At 55.2% G+C, this 9850-nt stretch overlaps 1 protein-coding gene across 3 annotated transcripts in view; it reads right to left on the bottom strand.

Annotated features, from left to right (window-relative positions):
- The window catches only part of SPATA13 (spermatogenesis associated 13), a 264723-nt gene that overhangs the window by 17586 nt on the left and 237287 nt on the right, over positions 1–9850 (bottom strand). The window lies entirely within an intron of this gene.

Below are 9850 nucleotides of genomic sequence, written 5' to 3'. Positions count from 1 at the left end.
GAGAGGGAGAGGGAGAGGGAGAGGGAGAGGGAGAGGGAGAGGGAGAGGGAGAGAGAGACGGTGCAGTTTAAAGGACACACCTAATGTCAAAAATATAACCACAAAACCTATGACCTCTGAGAACGTGCCCTCAGGGGAAAGTAATCATTTGTATCTAACCCAGAATAAGAGACCATTAGAAAATGTCTACTGATCTAGTAATCCAAAGGTAGCAGTTGAGGCTAAGGAGAGCCGGGGTTGAGTGTCCCTGTCGGTGAGAAAGGGGACATTTCAGAGACTACCGCCAACGGTGACGCACAGGATTATTTTGCGAGTCAGGATACTGAGTGAACGATGTGTGATTTAGTTGGAAATCTGTGCTCCACGGTGGATATAAAAGATACAGATAATGTCTCTAACTCATGTGTCAATAAGCTTGAGGAGGAAACGAAAGTGGAAAATATTGATACAATCCTTCTTTTAAAAAGTGTCCTGCTTCCGTCGTTTCCCCGCAAGGCACAGTGAGGTGCTGCTAAAACCAGAAGGTGCTGACGGTACCGTGCGTGAAGCCACGCACCATGCTTCCTAGTTGTCACAGAGCGAAGGGCCAGGACTCACAGTGTCAGGATGAGCAGTTAGCTGGCACCTTTACCAAAAGGAGAAAGCCCTTATGAGGATGGGTGTGGCATTTTGGACGGACCACCTGGCACTCAGGTCTCCTGCTGGGACAGTAGGCCCCTCACCAAGGCTCGTCTGTCATTGAACGTCCGCTGTGAAGAAGCCAAGGCCCCATGGCGCAGGCACCTGGCTCTCGCCTGAGGACGCAGTGTGGCTGGCCTTGGGCACGAGAACATGACAAAGGATGGGACCGGAAGGCAAGCCTAAGGGTTAGAGCAAGCACCGGGGCTGCTCTCGCAGGGCCTGAGCAAGGGAGTGGCAGGTTTGAACAGAGGCCCCCTGGTACCGCAGGAAGACACCAGGCGTTCGAGCGACGGAGGCCCGGTCTGACCCGTAGCCCCGCCCCTTCCGGGCAGGGACCGGAACCAGGCAAGTCAGACTCTCCCAGCTCTACACGCTTCCGCTGTAAACGGTAGTTTCTTTCTTTTTGGAGAATGAGGTGGGATGATGTGTGTCACGTTCCAGCATCCTTGGTCCGTGGCTGGGACTCGCTCAAAGGAGCCACCATGGTGATGGCAGCGAGCGCGGTCGCGGCTGGGCTGAAGGAGCGCGCCTTGGCCTCAGCACGCGGCGGGCGGGCCGGATGCTGAGCCCAGGAGACCGCGGGGAAGGCGGGCCAGCTGGATCGGGAGGGCTCACCGTGCCGCAACACAGAACCGGCCGCCAGAAGCGCAGTGCGAGGACCCGCACGTCCAGCTGGTGTGGCAGCAACAAAGAGGGGGAAATCAACGATGATTCGGAAACTCCCAAATTACTGGGAGAACTTTCCAGAAAGGGAGTCTGGGGAGGAGCCAGTGGGGCAGGAGGGTGAAGGCCGAGCTGGATGCTAGTGGGATAGCTCCGTGCGCGCCCTGCTTCCTTCAAGGACCTGAGAGTCGGGATTTCTAGTAACTTTACCCTCGGGGGACGGGTCTACTTTCTAAACTGAGGAATCTGTTTTTAAAAATGAGATATTTTCTTTTATTTTAAATTTGTGTTTCATTTTGTTTTTTAAAGTGAGATATTTCCTAGTCTTTATTTTGTACTGAGTCTTCAACATCTGATGTGCATCTTACATTCCCAGCCTCTGGACGAGCCACGTTCGGGTGCCCTGCAAACACCTGTCCGTCCCAGGACCGGGCTCCCAGCTCTGCACACCAGGCCCCCAGGGCTCTCCTCATGCCCTCACTCCGGCCCTGCCACTCGCTCGATGCACACCTCCCATGGGTGTGTCTGTGTGTGTCCGTGTCCATCCTCAGGCCCCATGCGGCCACTCCTGCCCTGCGCTGTGGTCACAGCGCTCTCAGGCAGAGGACACGAGGTCACCTGACTGTTGCTGGGTTGCGTCTGGGGGGTGGGGAGAAAGCCCAGAGGAGGCAAACGCACTTGCGGTAAAGGCATGAGCCTTTCTCATCAGGCTAGCAGGGAAGTAACGGTAAGGCTGCAACCCTCCTCTAATCGGGGCAGCTGACCCAGCACTGCGCCCACTAGCACAGTGAGTAACAGCGGGCCTGGTCTATCGGGGCCCAGAGCACCGAAGGCCGCGATGAGCCCCGAGCATCCCTCCTCCCGTCTCAGCGGGAATGGTGCGCTCAGGAAAGTCAAACACCTGGGCCCCTCCCCACAGTGGAGTCAGAAACCACGCTGTCCCTAAAGACCCTCCGAACTGCGTTTCCCAGGAGAATTCTTTACCACCTCATCTGGAGTTGCTACGAAAATCAGTAAAGGGGAAAAAAGCCAGGTGATAACGTGCAAACCCAGAGTTCACAGGAGTTTAATGAAAAAAGGATTCTGTCAAAAAAAGGCTGAACCTTTACGGGAGGCAGAGGGTAGAGTTATCTGGAAACAGACGTGAACCTCACATGCTGGACGGGTGTCTGACCACATCACGAACGCCTGGAAAAGAGCTCTGGCCGAGGGGCCTCACGAGAGCATTTGGGTCCCTCGGGTCAGCGTGTCCTAAGCCACAGAAACGAGGTGGTCCCTGTGCTGTCAGCCCATTCGGTGGGGTAGGGCGGGGGACCTGGGCAGGAGAGACGCCGTGTCTCCAGGGACCAGCAAAGGAATCGGAGAGAAAGCCCCTGGCAAATGTCCTAGCTTGACCAACTTTCCAGCCAAATGAGCTGGAGCCAGCCTCTGGGCCTCTTCCACCCCACGTGCCCATCTGTACGATGGGCACAAGTCCATACGTCCCATCTGTTCAGAGGTCACTCTTCTGCCTCACGTCCCACCTCTGACGCGTCTGCAAATCCGGACCCTCCCCTCAGCACGTATCCAGAACCTGCCGCTCCCCATGGCTCCCCACAGCTCCCCATGGAGCTGTGGTGGCCTCGGCCACCTCGAGCTGGGTCACTGCAGAAGCCCCTCTGCGCCCCCACCCCGCCCCCTCCACGAGTCTCACCAAAGCGGCCAGAGTGATGGTGCTAAACCCCCCAGACATCGGACCACTCAGGCCCCTGCCCCAAGCCACCCACGGGGGACAAAGCCCAGGTCCTTGAAGACCCCCCCAAAACACACACCGTATCTCCCCACACACACACATTCAGCTCTGACCCTGACGGCTGCCCGCTTCCTGAACCTGGCTCCCCTCCTCAGGGCCTGCTGTCCCCTCCCCCAAGGGCTTCCCCGACATCCCACCGAAAACTGCCCAGTCTTCTCTCCCAGTTTATTTTCCCTACAGCATTTATCACCACCTAAGATACTTTGCTTGTCATCTGTCTCCCCCACTAAAAGGTGAGCTCCCTAAAGCCTGCTTTGTTCTCCACTGTACCCCTGGTACCCGGACCACTGCCTGGCGCACAGGTGCTTGGTTAATACTTGCTGGAGGCCTGACAGACGGATGGAAACACAGCACACGGGCAAGAGCGGGAAGGGGCTTCGGGGCCAGACACACTGCTTTCAAACAACGGTGCAGCACGATGGGTTTTGTTTAAGTGGGGGTCCTTGGTCACCCCTTTCTGTTTTTTCACCTGCAAACGTGGATGATAATACCCTTCTCAACGGGTCATTTGTCAGTTCTCAACCAATAATTGTTACTCTTAGTTTGCTGGGAACCTCAAGTGAAATGACATACACAAGAGCACCCTGTCAACTGAAAGGCAACGCAAAGCGCAAGGCCAGCTCAGCGGGCGTCTGCAGTGTGCCAGGCGCGCAGAGGGCGGGTGCCATCAGCTTTCCCACCTTACAGATGAGTAACTGAGGCCCCAACGCCACACGGCTGGGGCAGCAGCAGGTCCCCAAGCCCAGGGCGTCTGCATCCCGCCCACTGGGGGCCGGCCCTCCCAGGGCTGCCTTTGCTATCAGTGTCAGAAATCACGCGGTGCCCACATCCTACCACTTCCGCGTCGCTCAGGGTCCTCTGCTCGCCGTTTCCTGCCCCCACTCCCAGCGCATCTGACTGACCTCATCCTCTCCTGTTCAGGGCGTTAACTGCTTTCATGGTCTTAAAAGTCCCGTCTAAGCTGATGGCTCCCTGTGTTTCTGTCCCATGATTTACAGGCATTTTATGGAGTTGGATTTTTCCAGCGCCTGCACGGGGGGGATTAGGTGGTACATTTTGAGGCTCTATCTGCACGGAGCACGGTTCCCTGTCACGCCCACACTTGCCGCCTTTACATGTGTGTTTCCCTTCTGAGGCCGGAACTCCCTTGAGAGAAGAGATGGGGTCTATTTTTGTACCCCCAGCACCCAGTGTCATGCCTGGCATGTAGAAGGCATGCAGTTAAGTGGACTGCAAATTGCTGATGAAGTTTACCTCTTCATCTGGGGGCACGAGGGCTGGGGGGAGGCAAGGTACTCACCTGGGTCTCCCTCTTTCCAGCCTCCACCCCGCCCCGGGCCACCCCCATGCTGCCCCAAGGCCAACTTCGGAAAACACGGTTCCACCGTGTGTTCAAGAAACCACACAGCAGGGATCTGCTGCGTCATCACAAATTCTTCTGCAGGATGCCATCTACCCCGGCCCCACCAGTTAAACAGTCCCCTGTCCCACCCAGAGCCCACCCCGCTGGGCAGACCTCCTCTCCGCGGCTGCCCTCCCCCACCCCACCCAGCAGCCCCCGGCTCGACAGCATCTCCTCACCAAGGAGCGTGTGTGTCACCTAAAACCTTCCACTGCAGACGGAGGTTCACACGGTGCCTTTCTCGGAGATTAAGTTTCATTCTTTCTTTTTTAGCGGTGACTTTTCCTTTGGGGTGTTTTGCATGATGTAGATTCATGTAGGTTCAGCAGCGTTAAGTACATTCACATTGCCGTGCAACCATGGCCAGAACGTTTTCACCTTTTGCGAAACTGAAACTCTGTCCCCATTAAAGACTCATTCTTTCTCCTCTCCCCCAGCCCTGTTCCTTGGCAACTAGCTTTCTGCTTTCTGGTCCTGTGATCTGAACGCTTTACATCCTTCATGTGAGTGGAATCACACGGTATTTGCCCTCCTGTGGCTGGCTTATTCCATTGAGCACAGTGTCCTCGAAGTTCATCCATGGAGTTACCTGTATCCAACTTCCTTCCTTTTTAAGGTGGGATAACACGCCACTGCACCTAATACCATCCGTCTGTCCAGGTGCATTTGGGTGGCTTCTGCCTCTTGAACGTGGCCATGCAAATACCTCCTCGAGATCCTGCTGTAAATTCTTCGCAATGTGTATCCAGAGGTGGGATGGCTGGTCGTGGAGAAATTCGATTTCAGCTTTTCTGAGGAACCTCCACACCTTTCTCCATGGTGGCCGCACTATTCTACACTCTCACCAATGGCACGTGGGGTTCCAGCGTCTCCAGATCCTTCCCAGCTGTACTATTCCTTCTGTTGAGTAAGTGGGTGTGGAAAAGCCGTGTTTGAAAAGCATCTTGTAAACGTTGAGCAAAGTCTGTTGCAAATTGAAATGAAAACCTTGAACTCCTAGACAGAGGATCCTGAGAGCAGACGTGTTGCTCGTCCACCACGCCTGTCAAAGCCGCCACCACGCCCGGTGGGAATATCCTTCTGGTCTAAAGGCTCTGCGTGCTCATGACAGCACCCACCTCTGCAGGGACAGTTCTGGGACCACAGAGTAAATGTGCATAAACATTCTACGTTTCTGTAACATGAATTTATCCCGTGCTTGTCTAATCCTCATGATCAACATCCCCTGTAAAGGGGATGTCGTCCCGGGTCTCGAGGGGATGCACTAGCTGGACCACTGCCCCCTTCACCCGCCGGTCCCTTCACACAGTCGTACCTTCAGATTCAGCCCCTGAATCCTCGTTTCCCCCAAATCTCTACACACTTCCTGAATGAACCGATCTGAGGAAACCCCGTCCACATTTCCAGCCCTGGCCTGACGCAGCTTCAGAAACATTCAGGAGAGAACCCTGTAGCCATAGAGGACGTGCCATTGTACAGTCAGGACGGCTGCAGACAGTGGAGACGATGGGAGTCTTTTTTTTTTTTTTAATTCGATTTTTTTTTTTTTGGCCACGCTGCGAGGCTTGCAGGATATTTTTTTTAAATAAATTAATTTATTTATTTTATTTTTGGCTGCGTTGGGTCTTCGTTGCTGCGCACGAGCTTTCTCTAGTTGCGGCGAGCAGGGGCTACTCTTCATTACAGTGTGCGGGCTTCTCATTGTAGTGGCTTCTCTTGTTGTGGAGCACGGGCTCTAGGCGCGCGGGCTTCAGTAGTTGTGGCACGCGGGCTTAGTTGCTCCGTGGCATGTGGGATCTTCCCAGACTAGGGCTCAAAACCATGTCCTCTGCATTGGCAGGCGGATTCTTAACCACTGCGCCACCAGCGAAGTCTGACAATGGGAGTCTTATAAAAAAGGCCAACGATGAACAGTGTCCACACTCCTTGGGGAGGGTGACATTCCTCTGTCTGAACCTGGATTTCACGTCTGTGAGGGGACAAAACCTGACAACTGATCCTCAAGGTGAGTTTTTAGGACAGGACACATCACACATCAGCAACAACGGAAAGCTTTATCCTATAACACACGCCGGAGGTTAAGGCCTTCTTACAGGATCCTGAGTCCCACTTGCGGCAAACAGGTCCCCAGCCCGTGTCCCGGCAGGAATTTTTCTCAGGACACACATCAGATCTCTCCTGTTTGGCTTAATTTTGCACGTTTAAGGACTTTTGATCAGAGGGATGGAATTTCAAAAGCACAAGACCTTGCTGAGACCCCAGCCAGGCCCCTCTTTGCAGCTGGGGAAAACTGTCCCCTTACCTGTCACACGGGGTCGGGGAGGGCAGGGGACAGATCAGGGGAAGGTAAGAGCTAACATGGCGGGTGTCATAACTGGGCACCTGCCGTGCAGGCCACATGGGTGTGGACACCTGACCGGCACAACATTCTCCAGGCGTGTCCCACTAAACAAGGGTCACTTCAGGGAAGTTCCCGTACTTAGAATAATCCGTTAAAAATACAGACGTTAGGAAACCTGCTGATCACTCAGGCTTCCTCAGGCTGGAGATAAACTGTTCTCACGGGCCATCCTAAGAGCAGAAATGGCAAAGCCAGGCGGGTGGGTGGGCGGTCTGCGCTCAGAGCCCAGGGCGGCCTTCACGGGGAGCTGCTGCAGCCGTGTCTGGACCACCGGCCAGGTCCCTGCACCCGGCGCGGCTCCCGGGCCCCAAGATGCAACAGGCGGCATGAACCCGGCCACAGGGGGCCTTGGATGTCGGAACACACCCCCGACTCCAGGGCCACTCCTCTAGGATGGATGGCGTCCCATCACAGGGGTTTGCTGAGAACCTCTTTCCAAAGCTCCCCAAGCGATTCTGACACCTGGCTACATTTGGAAACCACAGGCACCCAGGCTAAGGTTCCTTAACCCCACGTGCAGGGGTCTGCCCTGGGATGTGCGCTGTGTGGCCCATCTACACAGCGACATAGGCTGGAGAACACTGGATTCTGACTCGTTGCTTGAACACCTCCGCTGTAGCCACTTTGTTAGCGTTCCCTGCGTTCTACAAAAAGGACGCGATCCTGTGGTCCACACTGACCTGCCCACCTGGAGCGATGTCCCCACCCAAAGAGCCCATCAAATGCCCCCTTCTCCTTGGGGGCGGCCAAGCTCTCACGCCCCGGTGATGGGTTATGATTTTCCACTCTCCTGCCTACATTCCCTGCCCCTGTGCAGTAATGGTGTCCGGTTTTAAAACGTTCACCATATTTACACTGTCATCATATTTTAGCTGTTTCACTACAATATCCTCCTTAGCTGTGTGTGCGTCTCTCCTCACATCTGCCCCACTCCTGCCCCATCTGACTTCCTCAGGGGCAAGACCATGCTTATTAGTCAGTGTCAGGTCACCGAATTAAAGCACGAAATTCGTCCTGTCTAGAATTTAATGTTGCTTCTAGGAAAGTCCCTATTAGCCTAAGTTAGACTTTCAAACCACTTTCCATACACAGTATTTTTGAATCTTTTAAACATGTTGACATTAAGAAGGTCAAAAAGGTACTAGAAATGGACGCGCTACCCTTCACTGATAACCTTTTATAATGTCCACGGGTCTTCTGGAAATAGCCCTCCCAGCAGAGAACTTTATAACTGGACTCAACTTAGGGCCTCGGCCACCTTCTGATGCCCGAGCAGTGATGGGAGTCACGTCACGGTGGAACTTAATTTACACCAAACCTCCAAGGTGCACTGTTTCTACAAGGAGTTTAAAAAGGTTTGTTTTAAACCACTAAAAGTGAAAATTTTTTCCTTCTTCTCAATGTAAAGGCAAATCCTGCCCTAGAGGTGTATCCTATACGCTCTCTATCACCTGCGTAAGGGGCACTCTGAGCCCTGAGACAGGCAGGTTGGGGTTTGGGCCGGGAGCCCTGGGCAGACACTGCCCCCGGGGTCTCTGTGCTCCTGGGGACGCAGCAGCTGGACAGTCCTCAGCCTCCAACCCAGCCCTGGGGTTAGGCTCTGGGCTCCTCCGCGTCCTGCCACGAGCCCGGGCATTCTACCCCGGGCTTGCCCCTTGCAGTTTGTTTTCTCCTCTCTTCCTTGGGTGTGGCTCTGACCGTGGCCGCTCGTCCACCGCCGCCTCGCCCCTCTCCTCCACTCGGCCGCCCCCTGGCAGCTCGAGGCTGCTCACCACGCCCCTCCCAGCTCCTGGCAGCTGACTTGCAGGCTGGCTGAACAAATCCTGAGGAGGAACCCTTCCAGTCTCACCGCATCCCCAGAATGAGCTCACAGTATGTACCAGGCGCTGTGCTAAGCGCTTAAATAAATCATCTCATCCAAGCCAGGCACGCCTCCTGGAATTACTACTGTCTGTTTAAACAGGAGGAAATTGTGGCTCAAAGAGATTAAGGAACTGCTCCCCGGAGGTGGGGCTGGAATTCAACCCCAGATCTGTCTGGCTCCCAAGCCATCCTGCCATGCACCTGCCTGGCCCTGGCCTCTCTGAGCCGCAGTGACTGGACAGCTCCTGCCCCCAGTCCCTGCAGGACATCCCTCCCGTGAGCCGCCAAGCTGTCCCGTAGGCCCCCTGGCCAATCAGGGATCTCAAAGAAAACAGAGCCCCCCATTCAGCAAGCTCTCCGCTTTATTTTACGCTGGCACATCACTTAAGGATGATTAAACATTGCGTTTGCATCACACACACATACACGCTTCGTACAGCGAGTACGTGAAAGACGGTCCAGGGAATACACTGAACCAGTGGGAAAGAGAAGATTCGGGCCGAGCTGCCTCCTTCTTTCTCTTTACAGCCAGGCTCATCAAAGGCCGGCAGGGCTGGAGTGCGGGAGCCGGAGGGCACACGGGGAGGGGATGCGGACCCCACGCAGGAGGCCTGACCAGCTGCGCATCCCAGCGACGGGAGAGCATCCGGCTCAGTGTGGAGGCTGCGTCCAGCCTCCCTTGGCCTCCGCACACTGGGAATGAGGATTGGGACCCGTGCCCGCCCAGGGAGCAGAGGAATGCGGAGGGCGGGCTCCATCAGGCCGGCTGCCCTGGAATAAACACAGGCGCACACACACCCCTCCCCCGCCCAGGGTGAGGCCGGGCGGCCAGCACTCCTCCACGCCGGACAGTGGGACCACCGGCCACTCAAGTGACAAGCACAGCCACTTGGCAGGCAGGCCTGTGCTCTGAACGCAGGAATATCTGGGCTACTTCTTTTTCTTTTTCTAAATGTTTGTTAGTGAAGAGGCCAGAAGCAGGAGCCCTAATCACATCCCTGTCTGCTGTCGGCCTGCACAGAAAGCCAACCAAAACAAGGAGGAAGCA

Source organism: Monodon monoceros, unplaced genomic scaffold, assembly GCF_005190385.1.
Source record: "Monodon monoceros isolate NGI ecotype Baffin Bay Population unplaced genomic scaffold, NGI_Narwhal_1 Super_Scaffold_8, whole genome shotgun sequence".
NCBI classification, from domain to species: Eukaryota; Metazoa; Chordata; class Mammalia; order Artiodactyla; family Monodontidae; genus Monodon; species Monodon monoceros.
The sequence above is the reverse complement of the archived record's forward strand: the minus strand, read 5'-3'. Positions and strand labels throughout refer to the sequence as shown.